Here is a 26599-nt window from a genome sequence, read left to right as displayed (position 1 = left end):
ATCATCATTTAAGTCATCATTAAGTCTCCAGGTTGCTACCCTGAAGTTCACTGTTAGAGGCTGCTGACCACAACACTAAAAATAACATTGTCCTAGAGAATATTTATAGTTTTTTCACTCCCTCTTCTTGAGTACAGACTGTGCCTTATCTGGGAAATACCACTTATTTTAGGGCTCTTGAGTTGGGCATTTAAATGGTAGGGCTTGTTAGGTGGTAGTCATATTTCGAATTAGTTCTGCAGACATTTGCATGCTTCCTGAGTTCCCTGTGACGTACCTGGTGCCCGGGTAATATGTTACCAGAGGTCTGGTAGGAGAAACAGACACAAGCAATATTTAAATTGCAGTGAAACAAAATAAGTAGAACAGTAAAAGGAACATTAAGGCATATGGGAGGTTAGGAAGAACTTCTCAGAAGAGTTAACATTTGAGTTGGGTTTTGATGGATGAATAGAAATTAGAAGTGAAGTGAAGTGAAGTTGCTCAGTCGTGGACTGTAGCCCACCAGGCTCCCCCATCCATGGGATTCTCCAGGCAAGAATATTGGAGTGGGTTGCCATTTCCTTCTCCTGGTAGGTAAATAGTTGCAGAATAATTAAGTGAAAATGGCTAGAGAGATGGACAGAGGCTCCCTTCTGATGTTATTGCCAGTGTGTTTATAGTTTCTTAATGATATAGTAGAAAGAGCTTCCAGTTGTAAAATCTCCCCCTTTTCCCCTAGTGTCCTGAAATGCCATTCGAATCCTGTGCCTCAGCAGTAGGGCAACTGGATGCCCAGGGATATTGTTGTGGACCAGTTATAGGAGGGAAAAAATTGCTACCCATGTAACACCTACAGGTACACTGCAACTCTGGCAGTTTCCTACTTGTGTGAGGAGATGGGGTATTCCTTGTAGCCTAGCTCTAAGCTAAGACTTTTTTTGGGGTATACTGTGTGGCATGTGGGATTCTAGTTTCCTGACCAGGGATCGAACCTACATTCCCTGTGTTGGAAGAGTGGAGTCTTAACCACTGGACCACCAGGAAGTCCAGAGATTGGGTTTTTGAAGTAAAACGTGCATTCGGTGAAGTGTGCAGATATCAAGGGTACTACTCACTGGGTTTTTACATGTGTATATTCCTTTGTAGGGCTTCCCCTGTGGCTCACTGGGTAAAGAATCCTCCATCAGTGCAGGAGCCACAGGAGATACCGGTTTGATCCCTGGGCCAGGAAGATGCCCTGGAGAAGGGCATGGCAACCCATTCCAGTATTCTTGCCTGGGAAACCCCATGGACAGAGAAGCCTGGTGGGCTGCAGTCCACAGGGTTGCAAAGAGTCGGACATGACTGAAGCGACTGAGCGCACACACTCACATACAGAATGTCTTGTTTTGTATCTGGTTTCTCTTACTCAGCTTTATGACTGTGGGATTCATATAGATGGTTGGAGAGCACTGATGACCCATCATACTGTCAGGAAGCGATCCAGAATAATCATGTGTGGCTTATGCCATTGAGAGTTGGTATGAATTTATTGGTGGCATTTGTTTGTGCAGAGCGCATTTGCAGGTGCCACATTCCAGGTGCTCTGCACGGGCCCGGCGAGCACAGATGAGCAAGTTCCTTCCATTAAGGAGCTTGCTGTCTAGTGAAGGAGATAAACACACACACACATAATTACATATAATACACATAATTAAAATGAAGATTTGGTCAACCTTTATGGTTTTTGTAATGATTTTGAAAGATTTTCTTTATGATTTTTGAAAGACTTTTCTATTGGAGGTGAAATGTCTTCTCATTGTCAAAGGATTAGAATTTTTCCAGGTGGTCAAGTTCAAGTGTGGAGATGTGAAGCATCATGGTATCTTTGGAAACTTGTATTAGTAATGCTTTTAGATTGATTAAAATGGGTAAGAAGGCCAAAAATACTACTTTGGGAAGAAATTTTGAGGAAAACCTTAGTGTGCAAGTTTGGCTTCTTAGTTGGAGCTGTGGGTAGGAGATGACCACTCTAGTGACCAGTTGTAAATGCATCATTATGGAGAAGGCAGAGGACAGAAGTCAAATTTGGTAACTGCTATAGCCAAAGAAAAACTCCCTGTAGTGCTTTTCTGTTGATGTTATGGAAGATTTTTTTGAGGTTAGATAAAACTACGGAGATGCTTATTACAAATTTTTTTTTTTTTAATAATTGAGATGACTTGAGATGTCCTGTAAGCCATCAAAAATTTCCTAAGGGAGGGTGGATTTTGATGTAGCATCTCTCCCTTAATCATGTGATTTTGTACCAGAATGTGTTCCCTGTTCTCTCAGTTTGCTGGTGCTACCATAACAAAATACCACCGACTGGGTAGCTTACCCAGAGATATATTTCTCATGATTCTGGAGGCTAGAAGTCCAAGGCCATGGTGGCAGGTTTGGTTTCTCTTTGACTTGCAGGCTCCTCGCCCTGTCCTCCCCTAGGCTTCTCTCTGTTTTCTGATCTCCTCTTAAAAGCACACCTGCCGTGTTGGATTAGGGCCCACTCCAGAGACCCCTATTTTAGCTTCATTACTTCTGTAAAGACTTGCTCTCCACATACAGTCACATTCTTAAGTACTGGGGATCAGAGCTTCAACCTGCAAGTTTTGGGGTGTGGGAGGACACAGTTCAGCTCATTTACACGCATGTCTCAGAGCCTGCCCTGACATTGTTGGGCTGTGTGAAGGCTGTCCCCTGAAAAACACAGGGGTCAGACCGTTACAAGACGAGCAGGGAGCTGTGAGGTAGCCCAGGGTCTGCTCTGACCGCTCTGGGGGCTGGGCTTGGTCTTAAAGCACCACCTCTGACTTCCTTATGACTTGTCTGTGCACACACAAACCTGTGAGTCTTGAGTGATGTGTCTAAAACTTAAGACTGGTATTCTGTCCATTAATAGAGATTGAAAATAGGGCCTAGGAAGAAAAGAATCCAAACTGTAAAGGCCAGGTGAATGTCATGAGAAAAGTGATGTCATAACTTTCATAATTCTTAATAAATCTGTTCCAGTGTTGAGCAGACCATATCCCTCTCCTGCTGTTTCACCCTTTTGATTGGCTGAAGTTAAACAGCCTTGGCATTCTCCTTATCAGAACATTTGAACACCAAAGAGCTGTTCCTAAGTCAGATCACCTTAACCTTCCTCCTGCTTGTGGGCGGAAAGTTGTTTTCTGTAGAAGGATTTTTGTTTTGAATTTTCTGTTGTGATGGCCACTGAGGGGATTTTTCTTTTAAGGATGTGCTTTTAGATAGTCATCTCCTAAGCTTGTTTCAATGGAGACAGAGAAACCTTGTTGGGATGAATTTTGCAGGGGCTGCTTTTCTTTCAGTCCACATTGAGATTCTGTGGTGCATATGAGGCTTATTATAGGTACCTGGGAGCTGGAGATCTGGTTTTTGGTGAAATAATGTGTATTATTATGGTGTATGTCCCAGAGTTGCCATGCTAAGACCCATTTTCAGAATTAGAACTTCGAAACGTCTAGGCCATGAAGAGAACTCATGCAGAGTTGAATGAGACGTGTTAGCTCACGTCATATTGTGTGTGCTCAGTCGTGTCTGACTCTTTGCAACCCTGTGGCCTGTAGCCCGCTAGGCTCCTCTGTCCAAGGGATTTCCCGGGCAAGAATACTGGAGTGAGTTGCCGTTTCCTCCTCCAGGGGATCTTTCTGACCCAGGGATCGGAGCCGCTTCTCCTGCGTTGGCAGGCAGATTCTTTACCACTGAGCCACCTGGGAAGCCATCACATCATATTAAACCCAGCCTAAAGTGGAGCAGGGGATTTGAGAAAGCCATGGCATGCCCAGGCGTGTTCATGTTGCATCCCTGTTTCTGCCAACATAGTTCTGCTGCCTTTTCTATTCTTTCACTTAGCTGTGGGCTGATTGACCATGAGTTTAATTTTTGCCAGTACGGTGTGGGTCACAGTGAGCATTTAAACATCTTTGAACAGCATTCAAAGGTATTGTGCATTGTGACTCTAATTTCTACTTATATTAATACAATACTCATGTTCTTTTTGACTTGCTTGGCTCTTTATTGATGAATGAGGTACTGAGTTACTGTTAATTCTTTTACAGGGAGTAAATTCAGTGTTTAAAATGGGTCATAGTTCCAAAGTATACCCAGAATTTTACTTACGTTTTGAAGAAACAAAACTCTTTCAAACCTGTTGAAAACAAAATTCAATTGAAGGAATTTTAAAGATCTTATTAACGTTATTAGATGATTCATGAATTGGGCAGCGTCCCATCCAGCAAACAGATGGGAGCTCTAAAGAGCTGTGTCGGATGAAAGATCTATATGCAGAAGGGAATGGGATGAAGAAGTTACTTGCAAAGCATGGATTTTTTGTGGCAAGGTGACCTTCCTTTAGGGGACTGCAGAAGTCTGTCAAGCAGATTACCTCGCTAGTGCTGACCAGGTAACTCCAAATCGACTGGTTTAAGATTCCCCTCCTGGGAGAAGTTGAAACTGTAAATTATGTATTAAGTTGCTGTTTGGTGACCTGGGCTTAGCCCAAGTGACTCCATTTTGGTTTGGTTGTGTCTTCCTTTAAAAAAAAAAAACAAAACAAAAAACCTTTCTCTGTTTAGTCAACAGTATTTCCTGTACCTTCAACAAATCAAATGTTTTAATTTTCCACACTTGTCTATTTTGTTTCCTACCATTTTGTTCTTCTGTACTCTTCAATTTGACTCTACTGACTTTTTTTTTTTTTGGTCCGTGATTTTTTTTCTCTTTTACAAACTAGGTAGGTAATACTATTCTTGAAAAGTGTTTTTTAGTCACAAAGGTGCTAACAGTACTCATTTACTTTGGCTGTTGGGAGCCTGTGACCCACAGCAGACTGATTGGAGATCCAGAGTAACGTGGTAGAGAGGTGTGTTTTATTGGAACCTTCCATCTTTAGAAATCCTTGAGCATTTGCTGCCATATTTTCTAGATACGTCTCCTGACTTTTAAAGTCCCCTCACCCTTTTAAAATTAGAAATATTTCAGCAAAATAATTCAGATGGTATGCTACCTCTTAAGAGGAGGAGGAGGAGGAGGAGGAGATAGGGTCCATAGGTAACATTGCACTGGGGAGTGGATGCTCCCTGTGATTTGTGTCTCTGAGTCTTTGACCCCCGTTCTTCAGTTCTTTGTAGTGATGGATGAGATTGTGTCCGCGTCCCTTGATTTTGGGCTTGGCTGTATGACTTGCTTTAGGTTAGTGGGATGTTAGTAAACATGATGGAAGTAGAAGTCTGCTCTGTGCTTGTGCTGGTGGGCTTGTGTCCTTTTGTGCCTTTGTCCTCACCGTGAGAAAGCCCCTGAGTGGCTGCAGCCTCTTCAGCTTGGGCCTCAGATTGAGACTACAGAGCAGAGCCCCTGCGGATTATCTGTAACTTAAAGCAGAGCCAACACAGCTCAGACACCTGAGGGAAAACTAAATGCTTGTGCCAGTAAGATTTTGCGGTCTGTTGTTGTACGTGTTATTGTGGCAATAGATGACTAATGCGGTCATCCTGCTGTATCCAGGACAGGCAGCTTTCTTGGGTAGTCTCCCTTCCTGCCTGGCCACTGCCAGGATTCTCAGTTGGCCCGCTCTACCCTTTTCTTCCCACTCCAGTGTTTTCCTCATTCTTCCTTATTGTTCCCCTCTACCTTATAGCTTCTGCTTACTTGTATGTGATGTTCTCTCCTCTCTTTTCCAGGTCCAAAGCCCTTTGCGACTCCTCCAGTTTCTCTTAAACTCATGACTTCCCGGCTCCCACTCCTGCTGCCTCTGCCTTATTTCAGTTCAGTTCAGTCAGTCGTGTCCGACTCTTTGCAACCCCGTGAATCGCAGCATGCCAGGCCTCCCTGTCCATCACCAACTCCCGGAGTTCACTCAGACTCATATCCATTGAGTCAGTGATGCCATCCAGCCATCTCATCCTCTGTCGTCTCCTTCTCCTCCTGCCCCCAATCCCTCCCAGCATCAGAGTCTTTTCCAATGAGTCAACTCTTTGCATGAGGTGGCCAAAGTACTGGAGTTTCAGCCTTAGCATCATTCAGACTTCTGAGAGACAGTCAACTTTGCCTGGCAGGTTTTCTCCCACACCAGAAACGTCATGTCCTCAATTGTTGGCCTGCTTGGTCCGTGGTTAGTGTTAGGTGAGGGGCCCACCTCTGGTCCAGTTAAATGTGTCAGGGATGTGTTGGGAAGGGGACATGTCTTGAAATACATGAGTGCCTAATACTGCCTTGTTTAATAGACGCTGTGAATGTGTGGAAATCACAGTTATAAGACAGGTCTTCTACACAGGGTTGTATGTCATCTGGGGGTTTTAGTGAGTATTCATGCTTTTCAGTTTCTGGACTCGTCACTTCCCCAGAGGGGAAGCTTTTAACTTGGCTTTTGCAAGTTTAAAATGTTCTGGGGCTGCATTCTGGTTTTAAGTTTCCTAGTGTTCTTGCCTGGAGAATCCCAAGGACAGGGGGAGCCTGGTGGGCTGCGGTCTATGGGGTCGCACAGAGTCGGACATAACTGAAGCGACTTAGCAGCAGCAGCAGTTCTAAGATAACCAGCCTTACAGCATGAGTTCTCAGGATGAACCTCTTTCAAGGAAAAATGTGAGAGAAGAGACCATCTACTGGAAGGATTGCTACTCAGCAAAACCTTCCAAAGGATTGAGAAGAAAATAAGTTGGCCTGTTCTTAAGTTCCAGGCTATTTAGGCGGTTCCATAGCTTTTCTGTATAGGGGAAGAGATTGATCAAATTAAAGCTGGTTAATAGCGTTTAAAAGGTTGTGCTTTTAATTTCAATTTATCTCTTTAAGTATTTGTGTTTTGGGATACTCTTATAAATGATACTTTTAAAATGTTAATTTACAGTTATTCCTTGCTAGTATATAGAAATACAGTTGGCTTTTGTATATTGATCTTATATCCTATGGTCTTAGCAAACCAATTTACTGACTTTAGAAATGTTATTCTAGATTCTTTGGGATTTACTATATTAATAGTTATTTTGAGTGCAAGTAAAGACAGTTGTATTTCTTCCTGTTTAATCTGTATGCTTTCTATTTCTTTCTTTTTTTTTTTTTGTCTTATTGCACTGGCTAGGACCCCAGTATGATGTTGAAGTGATATGGTGATGAGATTAGACACTCTTGCCTTGTTCTTGAGTTTAGGGAAAAATTATGCAATCCCATTAATGGTAGGCTTTTTCGTCGAGCTTTTTATTAGATTGAGGAAGTCTGCTTTTCTAGTTTCTGGAGAGTTTTTATCACGAATGTTGGATTTTGTTACATACTTGTATCTGCTGAGATGATCATGTGAGTTTTTTCTTTAGTCTGTTGATACAGTGAATTACATTAATTGACTTTTGATGTTGAATGCCTCTTATATACCCAGGATAAATCCCACTTGGTCTTGATGTATTATCCTTTTTATATATTGCCATATTCAATATGACAGTATTCTGTTAAGGATTTTAGTGTCTTTGTTTTGATCTTTGTCTTAAATGTGTGGCTTCTTATATTGTTGTTGCAGGACTTGTCGGCTTAATGCTGGCTGACATTAGATGGAAGTATTCCCTCTTCTACTTTCTGGAAGAGTATATGTAATATATTGCTGTACAGAAGATACTGCAGATTCAGTTCCAGATCACTGCAATAAAGTGAATATTGTAATAAAGTGAGTTGCATAAATTTTTTGCTTTGCTACTGCATATAAAAATTAGGTTTATACTATAGTCTGTTAAGTGTGCAGCCACTAGCATTATGTCTAAAAAGTGATTTATATAACTTAACTAAAAGTTAGTTTTATTGCTAAAACGTACTGACTGTCATCTGTTAAAACAGCCACAAACCTTCAATTTGTAAAAAACGTAGTGTCTGTAAAGCACCTAAAATGAAGTACAATAACTATTTGGTGAGATTCTCCACTGAAGCTACCCGGGCCTGGAGTTTTCTTTGTTGAAAGGTTATCTACAAATTCACCGTCTTTAACAGATGAAGGGCTGTTCAGGTTCTTTTGTTTAAGTGAGCTTGTCTAGTTTGTGTCTTTTGAGGAACTCATACATTCATCTAAGTTGTCCAAATTTAGAGGCACATTCTACCTTCACATAATATTATACTGTTTCACATTTCATGTGCAGTGTAAGATGCTAACAATACAGTATGCTTCTAGTTTTCCCTTCTATCCTGTGTGATTATTGGTGTCATACACTTTCCTTTTAGTATTTTATAGATTCCATAATGTACTGTCATCATTTTTGCTTTAGATTGTTCTTTTGGAATAATTAATAATTTGTGGAAAAGATTTTTTATGCTTACATTTTGATAATTTCTGGAACTGTTTTGTGTGGATCCTCATTTTTTGTCTGGTTATCTTATGCCTTTTACTCAAAGGACTTCTTTACCTTTTCTTGTAGGGCGGGTGTGCTGACATTGAATTACCTCATCTTTTGTTTGTCTGAAAAGCCATTATTTTGCCTCCATTTTTGAAAGATATTTTTGCTGACTAGAATTCTGGGTCATGAAGTCTTTTTTCTTTCTTTCTTTCCCTTTTCAGTGGTTAAGAGGTGCCACACCATTATCTTCTAGATTGCAAGTAGTGTGCTGAATTTCCCGCCCCCCCCCGCCCCCAGAAGGTAATGTCTTTTTCTTCCTGCTGTATTTCAGATTTTTTCTTTAACTTTGGTTTTTGGCAGGTAAACTGTGAAGTGTCCAGGTATGTGTTCTTTGTTGTATTTGTTTGTTTACTTGTTTATATTCATTCTGTAGGATTTTCTTAGATGTATGGTTTGATGGCTTTATTTTTGGAGAATCTCCAGCCATTTTCCTTCCAGATGTTATTTCTGCCTTGCTCCCCCTGCTCCAGTTAGATGCTTGTGGTGTCGTCTGATCATATCTCACAGCTCTTGGATGTTCTTTCTGTCTGTTGTGTCCTCCCTGCCCCTCTACCCCTTTTGTTTTGGTTTAGGTGATTTGTAGTGATCTGTCTTCAAGCTCGTTGATTCCTTCCTTGATTTTATTGCGTCTTTGGTGGGCTTGTAACAGGAACTCTTCACCTCTGATACCATTAAAAAAAGCGTTTCTCTTTGGCTCTTTCTTAGATATTCTAGCTTTCTGTTGAAATCTGCCATCTATTCATGCATATGGTCTACTGAATTGTTTAACATGTTAAGCACTGGGTTTTTGTTACAATTTTTAAATTTTATCTGTTTATTTATTGGCTGCTCTGGGTCTTCATCGCTGCCCCCGGGCTCTCTCCAGTTGTGGCGAGCAGGGGCTGCTCTTGAGTTGCCGTGCGAGGGCTTCTTACTGTAGTGCCTTCTCTTGTGTGGACCGTGGGCTCCAGAGTGAGTGGACTTCAGTAGTTGGGTGCGTGGGCTTAGTTGCCTCTTGGCATGTGGAATCTCCCCACACTGGGAATCAAACCCGTGTTCCCTGCATTGGCAGTTGAATTCTTAACCACTGTACCACATTATAACTGTCTTAAGCACCGTTAAATCCCCTATCTGGGTCATCTCTCAGTCTGATTGATTCTCTTTGGAGCTTTGTCTCCATTTCATACCCACTTTGCTTTTTTGTATACCTTGTAATTTTTGATCAACTGCTGGACTGAGACTGAGTTGGACATTAAATATTGATATTGAGATTACTGTTACATTAGGGGTAGGTTTTTGGGGGGAGGAAAAACGTCACATTTGTGTACAGAATATTCAGGACCTGTTAAAGGACTGGGGACATAATTTTCTTTGTTCAGCTGTAAAATTTTACATTTCTCTAACTTGCTTCTTTTTAAATAGCATTCCTAAGAGTCACCTTATCAGAACTTGACCCTTGCAGTTGCTTTTTGCTTTCTTTCTGCTCCCATTGGACCTAGAACTCTTCCTTAGTTCTGTTGGCATGCACACCAAATGCGTTTAGCAGATTTGTCTTCTCTCGCTGGACTAAAGTAGGTAATGGCTTATTCATATATTTGGATCTCTGTCATCTTTATATGTATATATATAAAATCTTGTAGCTGCATTTTGAAAGTGAAGTCTCTCCATTGTGTCCGACTCTTTGTGACCCCACGGACTGTAGCCCACCAGGCTTCTCCGTCCATGGGATTTTCCAGGCAAGAACCCTGGAGTGGGTTGCCATTTCCTTCTCCAGGGGATCTTCCCATCCCAGGGATCGAACCCAGGTCTCCTGCATTGCAGGCAGATGCTTTACCCTCTGAGACACCAGGGAAATACACACATACACACCAACTCCAGTATTCTTGCCTGTAGAATCCACATGCACAGAGGAGTCTGGTGGACTATAGACCATGGGATCGCAAAGACTTGAATACGACTGCGCAGCTAAGCACAGCACATACATATATGTATACACATACAGAGATGGGCACACTGTGTTAAGCTGAATTGAGATTATGAAATAGTTTTTATTCCTTAGCCAAAAATCCACACTGCTGCTCCCACTCGTGCCCACCACCAATTAGTGGGAATATTGTCTCTGATTTTCCACAGTCAGCTGTGATGTATCTAAAAAATGCACTGAGGTGAAAAGTGAGGTCTAGAATGGTTGAATTTTTGAAAAGGTGGCTCTTTCTTTATATTTTCCTTACTAGTTTTATATGTGTCTTTTGCCTCCCTACCTTGGCAGTATGATTTTGAGAGGAAATAACTCTTCTGCTTCTCCTCTGGTGTCTTGTTAATAAGCAGCACAATGTTGAGCACACAGTAGATAGTCTTCAAATTATTGAAAATTTCTGAGACTTAATGATACTAATGAATTTTGGAATGAGTTGCCAGTAGCTTTTCTTTTTCTGTTTATCCCCAAAGACTTTGAGTAATGGCGAGGATGAAATTATTCCATTCCTTACCGGCTCTGTTTTTTTTGGCAAGTTGCTTAACATCCTGTGTTTTGGTTTCTTTATCTATACAATGGGAATAATAACAGTACCTAACTCATAAGATTATTATGATGACTCAGAAAAATAATGTCATAAATGTTGCTTGCTGCATTCTAGTTCCTCAGATATTATTAACAGTGCATGTGAGAAGGGCAAGTTTTTAACAGTAAGGTTTTAGATGCTAAGGTCTTTCAGTAGGAAGGCATTTACTATCTGAAAACCATCTATCTGAGGATGGACAAATATAACTACTTCTATATTAAATAAGGAAGTAACCTTTACCCAGAATATTAACAACAGAATGGGAACAGAGCTAATTAATTTCTACCTTGTCGGCAGTAATGCAGTGTTGAGTGTTTGCTCTGTTCCCAGGGGCATAGTGATCAATACAGAAATAGATTTCCCAGATCGGCCTTCCCTAGGACCAAAGGTGCTTCATCCTACAGATCATTGTTAGTTACAGTTGACCCTTGAACAACATGGGTTTCAACAGCACAGGTCCACTTACATGCGGATTTTTTTTTTTTTTGGACTGAATATGTGCTACAGTACTGCATTCCATGGGTGCAGAACCTTGGATATGGAAGGTCGACTGTAAAGTTACACGTAATTTTCGAAGGCACACGGAGCAGCAGCACCCCTCACCCCCACATTGTTCAAAGGTAAACTGCATGTTTTCAAACTGCATTCATCCTACCTTTAGGCATCGTTTATTGTTGTTTATTTTCACAGTCTCTTCCTTTTTACCACTGTTATTGACCAGATCATGTTCAATAGAGAAAGCCCAGAGAGAATTATGGAAACGGGTGATAGCCTGATGAGAGTTATTAAAAATTTTTGGCAGACAGCTGTTAGGAAAATATTGTGAAACCTGGTCAGGTGCGATTTTCTAGATGCACTGTTTTGTTTACCTAACAAGAAGGGGGATGGAACACATGGTAACAGATAAAAGAGAATTCTCCTTTGCATAGCATTGGTGCTTGTATTACTGAACCCCTTTATTAAATTAGTGGTTTTGATATTTGAACAGTACTCTCTCCTCTCAATGCAGTACACTACCATTATATGTGGAATAATAATAATTATTCATATACTTTTCTAAGTTTTGGAAGGCAATTGGTGATACATTTGACCTGCAGATCTGTGGCATAATCAATTTTAACTGCTGTTATGCCAAGTATGAGGTGATAATAGCACAGCATGAGCTGTGTTAGGAGCGATGGGAATGGATGAGGGATTGAAATGAGGGAAGTTTGTTTAACTTTTTTTTTTTTTTAACAAAAGTGGGATTTTTTTTATTATACTGAAGAGTATTTCTTCAGCTTGTACAAAAATATTTATTTTATGAGTGTTGGAAAAAACTGAAAAGTGCGGATAAACTGCTGAAGACTTAGAAATAGAGACATGCCATTAAAAAATACATATTTAGGTAGTCAGGTTCCTCAGATAACTTTTCTCAGGGTAAAGAGGCGTGAAGAGTTCAGCCTGGTATCAGGACACCCTGTCTGCACCTTGGCAGTAGTGCCTGGCCTGATGGAAAGCACACCTCCAGAGGAATGTTGTAGAGAGGATTTCTGCTGACAAAAGAAAGCTGCCCGGGGTCTCTCGCAGACAGTCTTCAGAGGCCACTGCCGTCAGCTTTTTTCGTGTTTGTTTTACATAAAGGCTTTCTGCAGATTTTCATGCCTTGTGGATGGTGGCCAAACTTAGGTTTGGTTATGAATTCCTGTCTCTTCTTTCCCTTAACCTTAAAAACAGTTTTTATTATGGGAAATTTCAAACATACATATAACTAGAGAGAATGGTACAGTGAGTCCTCACGCCGTTCTTGTTTTATCTGTCCCTTCTCACTTTCTCTTTGACCTAGAGTATTTTGAAGAGAGCCTCATAGCCTATTCTTTAACCTATAAATATTGTAGTGTGTATCTGTTGGATAGAAAAGGGCATTATCATACACATTAACGCATTCACTACAACCTAATTCCTTAATTTACCTGATTCTGAATCTCTTCCCTTCATTTTTCTCAAAAATGGCTTTTTTACAATTAACTCTTTGAATCAGGTCCAGATAAGGTTCACCTAGTGCATTTGATTGATCTTTAATTTCTTTTAATCTAAAATAAATCTCTTTTGTTGTTGTTGTTACTGTTATGCCATTTTTTTGTGGAAGAAACTAGGTTGGTTCCCCTTCCCCACATTGTGGAGTTTGCTGACTGTATCTTTGTATCATATAACATGTTACTCTTTTTCCATATTACCTGTAAGCTGGTAATTAGATTTGGAGGCTTAACAATTCTAGTAATCATGCAGATTTTTTTTTAATTATTCATAGGTAGTATATCGTGCTTCCTGTTCACATTTGGAAAGATGTTTGATTTTCCTACTGTGTATTCCTACAATGTTTGATTGTCCTCCTGTGTATACCTAGAGTAATTGATGGGGTCGTGTTGGCATAGCCCTCTGTTGTCAAGTTGTGTTCCCCCACTTGGCCAATAGAAATCCATGGGGTGACTTCGGACAGCCTGCAGATTTCCAGTTCTGTCCACCTTTCATCTAATGGTCCTAATTTAACCTTAACTGATGAATGTTGCCTGAATCATTTATTTCACTATTGTTAACACTTTAAGAATACTGAGAGACTTGTAGAAAATGAAATGAAAATTTTTGATTAAGAAAGAACTTTAAAAAAATAGTAAAATGAGGTGTGTGAAAAATTTATTAAGCAAAGTACTTTTTTTGGGCTGATTATGTTTAGTGAAAGAAAGGTTGTGTAGAAAGGGATGTTTAAACGTTGTATGTTTAGGAATTCCCTGGCGGTCCAGTGGTTAGGACTCATTGCTTCCACTGAATGGTTGTTTGTTTTGTCTTAGTCTGTTAAGTTAATCTGTGTGGATCAGAAAATGACTAGATTCTCAAGAATCTGAACATTGTTGTAACAGTGTGATGTTTTGGGGTATCACTGATAGGGATGAGTTAATACAGAACTATGAGGAAGCATCCTCAGGTCATTCTTTCCTTTTTAGTAACTTTCTCTGGAAGGAAAAAAGGAATTTATTATTACCCTTCTGTATTTTAAAAAAAATCCAGCTTTCTTATTCACCTGGAGAGCAGAGAACTCGGTAAAGTAGCAGATATGTATGTTACTGTTTTTGCAGGATTCTTTTCCCATAGTTGTTTTTTTTCTCTCTCTCTCTTTCTCTCTTGGTGTGTGGTTTTAATATATACTGGGTCATAGAGAATTTTAAGACATAGGATCCTTGGGAAAGGGTTTTTCAACATCTGAGGTCAACACCCTTATTTTAAAGTTGAAGAAGCGGAGTTGACTCCTTTGTTTCATTGGTGACTTTCCTGTATATCTGCTCTTGTTTGATGCTGAGTGAGGTGGCTAGCTCCTCGGAGATACTATAAACCATACAGTGAGAGGGAGAAGTATGAGAAACGGTTGAATCTGGCGAAATACAAACTCAAGATGAATATTGTATGGAGCGCATGCTAACACAGTTCGTGGCTAGAATTGAGTTAATAAAGACAAGCCACACGTGAGTCGCCCTCAGGTGACTGACTGAGTCAGTTCCAGCATGGCACCAAACTCTATAGTGGGGGGCTAGCCTCTCACATCTGGCCTTTGGTGGTAGGGGGGGGGGTTGCCTTGGCACTGGTGCCTTGAGTAGTGGTGACAGGCAGAGAGCAGTGGAGTTGGTCTCGCTTGGTGTGCACGATGTGAGTAGCACCAGCTGTGCCCTAGAGGAAAACTTGAGGTTTCTTTCAACAGAGTTAGTGATGTTTACGGAGGAGCCTGGTGGGCTGCAGTCCATGGGGTCACAAAGAATCAGACATGACTGAGCGACTTCACTTTCACTTTTCACTTTCATGCATTGGAGAAGGAAATGGCAACCCACTCCAGTGTTCTTGCCTGGAGAATCCCAGGGACGGGGGAGCCTGGTGGGCTGCCGTCTGAGGGGTCGCACAGAGTCGGACACAACTGAAGCGACTTAGCAGCAGCAGCAGTGATGTTTGTACAGATGTTTGTTTTTTTTTTTTTTACTGACCATCTTATAAACTCTTTCTTCCTTCTTACAGTTTTAAAGTTGTTTCTTCATGACTTACAAGAACAGTCACATCATATATAAATAATAATTTTGTATCATTCTTCCTAGGGGCTTCCCTGGTGACTCCCTGGTAGTAAAGGATCTGCCTCCAATGCAGGAGATGCGGGTTCAATCCCTGGGTTGGGAACATCCCCTGGAGAAGGAAATGGCAACCCTCTCCAGTACTCTTGTCTGGGAAATCCCATGCACAGAGGAGTCTGGCTGGGTACAATCCACGGGGTCAGTCAGGCACAACTTAGCTACTCAACCACAGCTTTTCTTCCTAGTTTATACATCTCATAATTTTTCCATAGATTCTCTAGAATGTCCAGTGCAATACTTGATGGATGGTGTTGTCGTCTTTTTCCAGACTTCTTAATAGGAGTGCCTTTAACATTTCATCACGAGATTTGATTTGGTTTCGGATGGACGTTTATGAGGCTCAGTACTGCTCTAACTAGATCAAGTATCTTAATTCAGCCTTTGATTTTGCAAATTAAGGAAGAAGCAACATAGAAAGTTCAGGAGCAAGCTGAAAATATGTGGAGTATTATAACATTAAAGTGAAAGTGAAAGTCGCTCAGTCGTGTTTGACTCTTTGCAACCGCGTGGACTATACAGTCCATGGAATTCTCCAGGCCAGAATGCCGGAGCTGGTAGCCATTCCCTTCTCCAGGGTATCTTTTCAATTCAGGGGTCGAACCCAGGTCTCCTGCATTGGAGGCTGATTCTTCACCAGCTGAGCCACCAGGAAAGCCCATATAATGTTAAATGCATGGGAATATTTATCCTAGAGAAGAAAAAAACTATGGGATAATTTCATTATCCTCAAGTGTAGGTAGGACCTTTGCTGGTAGATTAAAGCTTCTAGATGATGTTTGAGTATGGGAGAATAGCCTGATGCTCTGGAGATGGTGTCGGGGCAGAGTACCACCAGATGTCCCTACATACCTTTCACTGGGCAAAGGCGCTACACCCTTGAACCCAAACGACAAGCTTCCTTTCTCCTGCAGTGCCCCTTCGAGCGCCCTCTGCTGACCAAGCTTAACATCACACTTTTTGTAAAGGGAAATTTCTTCCAGAGTCCAGTGCTTTATCACAGAGCAGGTACTGAAGGGTGAATTTAGAGTTGAGAGGCTTACTCCTTGGAAAGAAAGTTATGACCAACATAGATTGCATACTAAAACGCAGAGACATTACTTTGCCAACAAAGGTCCGTCTAGACAAGGCTATGGTTTTTCCAGTGGTCATGTATGGATGTGAGAGTTGGACTCTGAAGAAAGATGAGCACTGAAGAATTGATGCTTTTGAACTGTGGTGTTGGAGAAGACTCTTGAGAGTCCCTTGGACTGCAAGGAGATCCAATCAGTCCATTCTGAAGGAGATCGGCCCTGGATGTTCATTGGAAGGACTGATGCTAAAGCTGGAACTCCAGTACTTTGGCCACCTCATGCGAAGAGTTGGCTCATTGGAAAAGACTGTGATGCTGGGAGTGATTAGGGGCAGGAGAAGGGGATGACAGAGGATGAAATGGCTGAATGGCATCACCAACTCGATGAACATGACTTTGAGTAAACTCTGGGAGTTGGTGATGGGCAGGGAGGCCTGGCGTGCTGCGATTCACAGGGTCACAAAGAGTCGGACACGACTGAGCGACTGAACTGAACGGAACTGAAATTGATAACTGACACTGAAGCCCGACCCAAGAGTACATACTCTGTGATTCCACTTTTATAAGATATGGAAACAAGCAAAACTAATCTGTACTGTTGGAAGTCCGGCTAGTGGTTACCCTTGGAGAAAAGTAGTCGTGACCAAAAAGGAGTGCAGAGGGGGCTTTTTTAAAAAAAAACGTCTATTTGGCTGCTCCATGCATTAGTTGCAGTATGCAGAATCTAGCTCCCTGACCAGAAAGTGAGTCCAGGCCCTCTGCATGGGGAGCGTGGAGTCTTAGCCACTGGATCACCAGGAGAGTCCCTGGCTGAGGCTTTTGCAAGTGCTAAGAGTGTTCTGTTTCTGTTAGTCAATTCTGGTTACATGTGTGTTCCGTATGTGAAGAGCTATACTTTTTTTTAATGTATATTATACTTCAGTAAAAGTTAAGGGGTGGTACAGTCTGATTTCAAAAGGATAAACTTAAGAAATAAGATCCAGTCTCGAATGGGAGAAATACAAAATAATCCAGGCTATCTCAACCTTTTTTTATTTTTGAAAGCCTGTTCGAAGGCTGTTTAACTTAATGTCAAACAACAGTATCTAATTCAGTCAGCAAAAAATATTAACTGCCAGACCACCTTTTTTTTTTTTCTTTTTTCTTTTTAAATTTGGGACCAAAGTGTTAATACTGAAGTCTTCTGAAGAGCAATATACTTCTCATGTATTGACCTTCTTACCAAGTCTGAGAACAACAGCTTCTAAGTTGTTTTTTTTTAATGGCTTTTCAGATACCTCTTTGTTCTTAGTCTAAATATCACTGCTCTCCTCCATGTGCATTATCTTTGCTTTTATCTTTGTCATCACATTCCTTTCTTTCAAAGCAGGTAGATCACCATTTGGCCTGACTAAGAAATTTGGGGGCCCCCAGTGCAACTCTCATGTAGGGGTTAGTGGGTGTGGGAATTATAGATCTTTGATTCAGGAATTTGTGGTTCAGGAGAGGCTCAGTGTGTGGCTTTGCTACAAACAGAAGCAGGTCAGTGCTACGGTTTGTTTAGGACTAGATAACTCTGGGTACAAAATCCTAAGGAATACACCAGGTTGGAAAGTTGGCCTTGGATCCAAGAGATGGATAGGGAATCTCAAGGGGTGGAGGGGTGGGGAGGAAAAAAAAACAGGTTGCTAGGAAAGTCTGACCTTATACTGTGGATAGGATTTAGGGTGAATTTTAAAGAAGAGTTGGCTATGTACTAAATCGAGGTGAATAACAATAGTAGATTTTGTGTACAGAGCTTGGTATCTCCACATTAGGTTATGGTTGTGTTCATGCTTTGAATTGCTGGTGGTAACACTTTGGCCAGGCAGAGAGTTACCACAAACATACAACACAGCAGGCTGAAAACCAAGAATGATTGCCTTGCAAAAATAGTTTCCTTGTATTTTTTAACCCTTAAGTCATTTGAGGGTAGAGGGAAGAAAATAGTGTGGGTGGTGAAACTAGCCAGTGAGCCTTTCATTTATAAATTCAATCCGGAAAACCAAGAGTTTCCTGACTTGTATTTATTTCATTTTCTTCCTGGCCTGATGTTATACTTCGTTGTTCTTTAGTCCCTAGGTTGTGTCCGACTCTTTTGCAGCCCCACTGACTGTAGCCCACCAGGCTTCTCTGTCCATGGGATTTCCCAGACAAGAATACTGGAGTGGGTTGCCGTTTCCTTCTCCAGGGGATCATCCTGATAAGGAATTGAACTCGCATCTCCTGCATTGGCAGGCAGACTCTCCACTGTTGCTTACACTACACGGATTGTATGGGTACCAACGATGTCACAGGCCCTGTCCTAGGCATTGGGGACTGATGCAGTCCCTCGGCCCACTGGAGAGTTACTGTTTTGTATTCTTCTGTTTGAAGGTGGCCTTTAGTATACTTGGCTGTGACATGCAACTCTGTCACCAACTCCTTTAGGATCTATGGAACCTTTAAAAACTGTTACTTGGATTTCACCTCCAGGCTAATGAGAGTTTCCCGACTTGTGTTTATTTCATTTGATCATTAGCCTGAGCTTATACTTTGTTTAGTCCGTAGATCATGTCTGACTCTGCTGCGACCTCTGTAGCCGCCAGGCTCCTCTGTCCATGGGATCTCCCAGGCAGGAATACTGGAGTGGGTTGCCCTTTGCTTCACCAGGGGATCCTCCCCGATCAGGGATCGAACTTGCATCTCCTGCATGGGCAGGCAGATTCTCCACCGTTGCTTATACTATGCCACCAACAAAGGGGCTTCATTAGCAAATATAGCATCTTAAGGGTGCGGGTGATGGAAGGTATGATTCTCATTCTGCACATGTACTCCAGAGCCACAGTTTGGAAATTTGCAGTCCTCCAAAACTGCTCGTCTGCGTCTAGAACAGTCTTGAATCACATCCCTATGTCTGGTTTTCAGTGCTCATGCTGATGATGGATGGGAGCATTGGAACGGGTGGTATAAATACATGGTAGGAATATGAATGGGAGATTATGGGTATTAAGGAGATAAATTTATATTTCAAAATGGTTGTCTTTTGATCTGCGAATGGATGCTATTTATCAGGTAAACTAACAGGCCCCTGTCTGTGGTTCTCTCAGCTCATACTGGGCATGAATTCTGTCATCTCCCAGACCAGTCCTCCTTAAATAGTACCATGTGCCAATCTGAAAACTTGCTGAGTTTTACTTCTGGTTAAGCGATTATCTAGGTATTAGAAGTCAGTACTTGTAACTATATGTTGTTTGCTCATATATTAATTTAAAGTAGGTGACTGCATCTATACCAGTGATTAGGCAGATTAGATGGACCACACATAACATAGACAGTGTTAACAGCTCTTCGTCAGTTGGCTTACCTTTGCCGCGGGTGGCCTCTTGAGTATTCTGCTTATTGCTTGCAGTTTCTGCTCTTAGCATCGTCGCACAACCAGATTTGGATCACCAGGGCGTTTTATCGGCAGGAGATTCTGGTTGCCAGCCACCCGCCTCACCCTTCAGCCAGTGCTTGTCAGAGCTTGCTTTTGCAAGGAGAGCTTTCTCTCACATCAGTCACATCAGGCAGTGCCTTGTTAGATGCATTCCCCCACAGCCTGGTTCTGCATTTATCACAGTACTTTTCTTCTATTTAGATTTCAGGGAAAGGGGAATTGAGGGTGGAAGAGGATTAAGAACAATTTAATCTTTTAAAACTCCAGAGCTTTTTTTAAAAAAAAACAAAAAAACCCAAAAAAACCCTCCTCAGATTCTGTTAAAGAAAAAAATTTAGCCCCTAAAGACAGTGCAGGAGGTGTCAGAGTTGAGCAGCTTTTAGGAGGTGAAACGACTGTGGGATGTGTCAGGGCGCAGCATCCTCCTGGGTTTGCGGCCGGTGATTTAATGATATGCGATGTGGGAGTTCAGTTTCAGGGTTTCACCTTAAAACTGGAACAGAAGGAAATCTGTGTGAGATTCAGAATCCGTTTGTTTTGTCTTGTTTTTAAACAATAGAAAAAAGGAGCCCACCTGGAAAAATCTTGGGTTTTCATTTTATTTGAACACAGCAGAGTTGTAGAAGTCGGGGAAAGAGCCTGTCTTTTTAGTACAAGGAACCCCACAACATTATGTGATGTCCTCAGATTGCAGACTGGTTTGCACTTGGACTGGCTCTTCTGTTTCCTGTAGAAAGAGCCTGAGTGCTGAGCCTGGATGGCCATAAGTACGTGATTTTTCTTGTGTTATTTACCCCAAAGTAAAAGCTCTGCTGAGGACTGTCTGTGTTATGATTTTGTTAATGTGTGTTTACTGTGTTTCCTGCTGTCTTGGATAGCCATCAGATAGAGTTTTGTTGAACAATTTCAGGATTCAAATGGGAGGTTTTAGGAGAGTAGATAAAGAATTTAAACAATTACTTGGCAGTTATATCCCTAAAGATTTTTTAAAATATCTGTTTATCTTATGAATGATTTGTATGAGTTTTATTTTTCCTTATATGTAATATAATATTATCTGAAGGGTCCATCTTACTTAAAATGTGCTTAAAAGGTCTTCTTGAATGATAGTTTTATCAAGCTGTTTTAATTGCTTCCTCTTCACCCCAAGGATGGATCAAAACCATCTACTATAGCCTGCTTTCTTTCTTTCTATTTTTCTTCTTGAATGTAGTGATTTGTCTATAGGATATCTTTCTAATCTCTGTCCGCTCTCCAATAGAACATCTCCAAGCCTCACCTCCTGGTGGCTCAGACGATAGAGTCTGCCTGCAATGTGGGAGATCCAGGTTTGACCCCTGGGTCAGGAACATCCCCTAAAGAAGGAAATGACAACCCACTCCAGTATTCTTGCGTGGAAAGTCCCATGGATGGAGGAGCCTGGCAGGCTACAGTCCATGGGGCTGCAAATAGTCAGACACCGTGGTTTCACTTTCTTCACTTTCCTTTCCTTTCGGGGAGGGCATGGCCTTCCTGCATTTCTAATCTCGGGTTTGCATGCCTCAGTTTCCCTTAGTCACTCCTTCAGCCCTGCTAACAACTGGCAACAATCCTCACCTCTCCCACTATTTTCATACAAGGCAGTGTGGTGTAGTGCTCAGAGGCCTGAATTGGAACCTGGGAAATCTAATCCTGGTACTTTTGCATAATTGTGGCCTTTGGGCGGTTAGGCTACTCTAACCCTTAAGTTTCATTATCTTAAGATAAAAAGGTTGCATTGCCTGACCTTTACGTTCTCTCCCTTCACTTTGCTTATCTTTACTGTTTCTTCAAATTTAGCCTGTCCAAAAGAGAACTCATCCATCTCCTCTTGCAGAAGATAGTTTTGGTCCCTATTCTATGAATGGGAGACTAAGACCTAGGAAGAGAATAAATTGTACAACTCATATTGCAGTTGTGTCCACAACCTAGATATCTTCCCTCAAAAAGTGGAAGTGTAGTCGCTTAGTCGTGTCCAGCTCTTTGCAACCCCTGCCAGGGTCCTCTGTCCATGGAATTCTCTAGGCAATAATACTGGAGTGGATTGCCATACCCTGCTCCAGGGGATCTTCCTGACCCAGGGATCAAACCTGGGTCTCCCACATTGCAGGCAGATTCTCTACCATTTGAGCTTCAAGGGAAGCCCCTACAGGTATTATTCTTCCTCCACAAATGGCATTAAAAGTGCCACAAATCAAAAAAGTCTTGCGTTACTGGTGAAGTCTCTTGAGACTGAATATGGAAAGTCAAATGTAAAAACCCTGTCTTCTCACATAAGGTTATAGCTTGAATCTGTAGAGCTCTAAACTTTGAATGGGCTTGGCTGTTAGGAGATTGGTTTCTTCAGTTCTCTGTTCACAGGTGAGATCGTTCCTCATCTGGGTCAGTTGACATTATAGTGTCGGGTCTAATGACGGAAAGGAAGGGCAGTCAGGTTTTACTTTACGACGTGTTGTTTGATAACCCTGGTAATGCCTGGCCACTTGCTTCTACTGCTGCCCTTAATAGTGATTCTTATCAAGCAAATTGATTTTTATCACTAGATTAGGAGTTGACGTGATTGAAGAGATGAACTGGGATTTGGAGTTGATTTTTCTCCTTTTGTATTACGAAACTATATCTCATTCATCATGAAGATCAGAGTGTTTGGCTTTGTAATCTCAGAGGTCCCATTCAGTTCTGATTTGGTGAATGCAGCATTGTTGAAATGTTGCTAGTCACTTCTAGAGAGCTTCCTTAGTTTAAACATTTATGCCATCTAGAGGGCTTATTTGTTTATTTATTTGAGTTATAAATCATCTTTATTACTATGTATATATGTTTCCTGTTCCATTTCACAGAAGTATTTAAAGATTACACAAATACTAGTGATTATAAAAGGATAATGTTAATAGCCAAAAGAATATGATTGAAAGGAAAATGTGATTAAGAAAAAAGTCCATGAGAAAGATTAGCTTGCAAAAATGCCTAGTATATGTTCCTAAAAATGCATATAGAGTTAAGAGTACTGGATCATGAATTTGGCTCAAATCTCTTGATAGTCAAAGCAAAACTATACTGTTATTTATCTGAAAGAATTGTTACTGAATTATATGATATCCAAAAAAACAAACAAACGAAGCAAAGTCGCTCAGTTGTATCTGACTCTTTGCAACCCCATGGACTGTAGTCTACCAGGCTCCTCTGTCCATGGGATTTTCCAGGCAAGAGTACTGGAGTGGGTTGCCATTTCCTTCTCCATAGAGGGCTTCTTTATACCTTTATACACCTTTATATCATTAAGGCTTCCCAGTGCTTCCGCCTGTATACCACTGGGGCTTCCCAGGTGGCTCTAGTGGTAAAGATCCCGCCTGCAATGCAGAAGATGGAAGAGGCGTGAGTTTGATCCCTGGAGGAGGGCATGGCAAACCCCTCCAGTATTCCTGCCTGGAGAATCCCAGACAGAGAAGCCTGGTGCATCACAGTCCAGAGGGTCCACAGAGCTGGACACGACTGAGATGACTTAGCACACTTAGCACATGCCGTCTAGATGGGCTTCCCTAGTGGCTCAGTGGTTAAGAATCTGCCTGCAACGTAGGAAACTCGGGTTCAATCCCTGGGTTGGGGAAGATCCCCTGGAGAAGGAAATGGCAATCCATTCTAGTATTCTTACCTGGGAAATCCCACAGACAGAGGAGCCTGGTGGGCTACAGTCCATGGGGTTGCGACAGAGTCGGGCACGACTTGGTGACTAAACAACAGCAACCGTCCGTTAGACACAGCAGATTATAATAAGGTATTATGGCAGTGGTTGATCAGGCGGTGGCTCAGATGGTAAAGCGTCTGCCTACAATGCGGGTGACCCAGGTTCAATCCCTGGGTCAGGAAGATCTCCTGGAGAAGGAAATGGCTCCCCACTCCAGTACTCTTGCTGGAAAATCCCATGGACGAGGAGCCTGGTGGGCTGCAGTCCACAGGGTCGCAGAGTCAGACACAACTGAGCGACTTCACTTGGACTTTCGTGGCGGTGGTAGACATTTGTTGAAGTCAATAGTAATGAGTTTAAAGCCTTGTTATTTTGTAGTTGACCAACAGGAAGCCTCTCAAAATGGACATTTCTAATACTCTTGATCCAATAACAAGAGTTTTCTAGAAGGTTATTGCTCTTACTGCTGATTATGCCTTCTCTCACAGACAGAGATTAAAGTCAGTACTCTTCATTTGTTTTTTGGCTTGCATCACCCACATGGAGGGTAACAAAGCTGTTAGTATAATGCATCGAGTGTTTAAAACAATTTTTGAGGGGCAAAACATCTTAAGTTAATATTGGAGGCGGTAATTGTACTTTCAAGCCAGCAAAGCAAAGAGCTACTTCAGTTTGGAAATTGTGGCAGTGCTAAGGCCTTCTCCCTAGTATTGTGGACAGATATTTCAAATTAGGCATCTGCATTTTTGGAGAGAAGGTGTTTTTAGTCTGTGCCTGGTTTATTTCCCTTACATAGATATGATCCTTCTTTTTTGACGCACCATTGATAAATCCTGTGTAATATTCACAGATGCACTCATTCACAAAATACTGTGCTAGGAATTAGATACATAGCAGTATTCCAAATAGATAGAGTCCCCGTCCTCACGGTCCTCTTGTAACCTGGAGGGATGTGAATGCTTTTGACTTGTAGGCATGAGATGCTGTGTTTTTTCCAGCCTGTTGTGGAGAGCATCACAGATCACCCCTTAGAGACTAGCTCTAGCCTACACTGTATGTGCACGTGCAAGCTCAGTCGTAGCCTGCCAGGTTCCTCTGTCCATGGGTTTTCCCAGCAAGGATACTGGAGTGGGTTGCCATTTCCTCTTCCAGGAGATCTTCCCAACCCAGGGATCAAACTCACATCTCCTGTGTCTCCTGAATTGACAGATGAATTTCTTTACCACTGAGCCACCTGGAAAGTCCTAAACCATATACAAAAGGTAACAGAAATAAATCTAATTTGTAAATTTTGTGTGTTTCCCCCAAAACAGATCTAATTTACAAATTCTCTATGTTCAAAAAAAAAAAAAACTTTCAGGTATCAAAAAATTTATGTATATGAGTCAAAATCCTAATTTTGTGTGTGTGTGTGCTGTGACATCTTTGATGGAGGAAAAAACTCATTCAGAGCCTTGAAAATGTAGAAAATACTTAAAGTTGGTACAGAAGCATTTTCTCACTCCAGGTTGAGTTTTCTGGTTGAGTGAAAGTCTTTTACTAGATCATAGAGTCTTTGAAAGGAAAGCACCACTGTTTGTCATTGAATGGCCTTCCATTGTGGGTTACTGGGGGGAAAAAAAGAATTATTGAATGGTAAACTTGTTAGCTATTTAAAAATACATTACTAAATAAGAAGAAAGGTGGGGAAAGCTCCCAGAAAGCAGATCACAAAGAGACCAAAAAAATTTTTTAATGAGAAAATTAGAGGTATAGCCCAGAAGGTCTGTCATTCAAATACAATAATAGGAGTTCTATTACAAGAAAACAATAGGGAGGAAATTATGAGGAAGTAATTCAAGAGTATTTCTCAGAACTGAGACAGGAGTTTCCAGCATGTGAAAGAATTCACCAGGTGTCCAACCTCATGGATAAAAATAGCCCCAAGGTGCATCATTATGAAAAGATGCTCCCTTCGGCTAAAAGCTTTCTGTGAAGGAAGAGAGGTTTCAGATAAGGAATTAGCTATCTCAGTGGTTCAGATTCCTTAACGGGCGTTGGAAGGAACAGGACTATGGTGAAATGTTCTTGAAATTCTGAGAAGAATTCCATCTCCAACTTGGGATTTGCTGCCCTCCAAGCCGTCAAGGTGGACTATGAGCACAGTCAGACACGAAGGTCTCAGAACTTATATTTCCTAGTGACTTAGTGGACACTGTGATTCACCAGAATGAGAGAGTAAACCCTCAGAGAGAAGAAAGAAACCTGGACGTCCACTCTTAAGAGTGACACAGAGAATGAGTCCCCAGGAGGATGGAGGTGAGAGGCCCCAGTAAGGTGAGGTGGCTTTGAAGCAGACTGAAGAGCGCTCTGAGACTTCAGATAGAATGGTACAAGGGGGAAGAAATGAACCTAGGCTGAGAGGAATCCTACTTTTAAAGTTTTGGGGGAGCATTTTTAGGTAAGTTAGTGACTCAGAGAACAAAGCACATTTTTAAATTTAAAGGTACTTGCTGTCTTTAGCGAAGAAGGCAATGGCACCCCACTCCAGTACTCTTGCCTGGAAAATCCCATGGACGGAGGAGCCTGGTAGGGTGCAGTCCATGGGGTCTCGAAGAGTTGGACACAACTGAGCGACTTCCCTTTCACTTTTCACTTTCATGCACTGGAGAAGGAAATGACAACCCACTCCAGTGTTCTTGCCTGGAGAATCCCAGGGACGGGGGAGCCTGGTGGGCTGCCGTCTATGGGGTCGCGCAAAGTCGGACACGACTGAAGCGACTTAGCAGCAGCAGCAGCAGCAGCTCTCTTTAGGGGGAAAGTGAAAGTGAAGTCGCTCAGTCGTGTCTGACTCTGTGCGACCCCATGGACTGTAGCCTATCAGGCTCCTCCTTCCATGGGATTTTCCAGGCAAGAGTGCTCGAGTGGATTGCCATTTAGGGGGAAAGATTACACAAAAAAAGAAAACTTTAGCACAGTATAGTTCATATCTTAGCTGTGAAGTGAATATTGATTTAATAATAACTATACCAGGAAGATACAGTTCATCTCTGAAGTAGGGGGGTTTCATGTTTTTGTGTTGTTTCTTTGAAATACAAACCCATACGTTTGCATGTTGTCTGTGGCTGTTTTCATGCTGCAGTGGCAAAATTGAACAGTCGCAACAGTGACTGTGTGGTCTGCAAAACCTAAAATATTTATTATCTGGTATTTTATAGAAATATTTGCCATCTCCTGTCTTATAGGAAGAAACTGATAGAATCATGTTTAAAATCGTAAAAAGGCCTGATAGCAGTATTAGTGTATTTCTTAGAAATCTTACCTGTTTTTACTGATACTG

General features: G+C 41.7%; 1 protein-coding gene across 8 annotated transcripts in view; it reads left to right on the top strand.

Annotated features, from left to right (window-relative positions):
* The window catches only part of CHD6 (chromodomain helicase DNA binding protein 6), a 203739-nt gene that overhangs the window by 21209 nt on the left and 155931 nt on the right, over window positions 1-26599 (top strand). For 2 of the 8 annotated variants that reach the window (XM_060397045.1, XM_042230142.1), the window contains exons 2-3: window positions 7523-7666; window positions 11432-11544. The exons of 3 other annotated variants lie outside the window; for them this stretch is intronic. The gene's annotated coding sequence lies outside the window, so the exon portion shown is untranslated. Of the gene's footprint in view, window positions 1-7522; window positions 7667-8545; window positions 8625-11431; window positions 11545-26599 lie in introns of all 8 variants that reach the window. 3 more of the 8 variants (XM_060397042.1, XM_027977203.2, XM_027977202.2) reach the window with 3 other exon arrangements.

The sequence above is a fragment of the Ovis aries genome, chromosome 13 (genome assembly GCF_016772045.2).
Source record: "Ovis aries strain OAR_USU_Benz2616 breed Rambouillet chromosome 13, ARS-UI_Ramb_v3.0, whole genome shotgun sequence".
NCBI classification, from domain to species: domain Eukaryota; kingdom Metazoa; phylum Chordata; class Mammalia; order Artiodactyla; family Bovidae; genus Ovis; species Ovis aries.
Note: the sequence above shows the minus strand (reverse complement) of the source record. Positions and strands in the feature narration are given on the sequence as shown.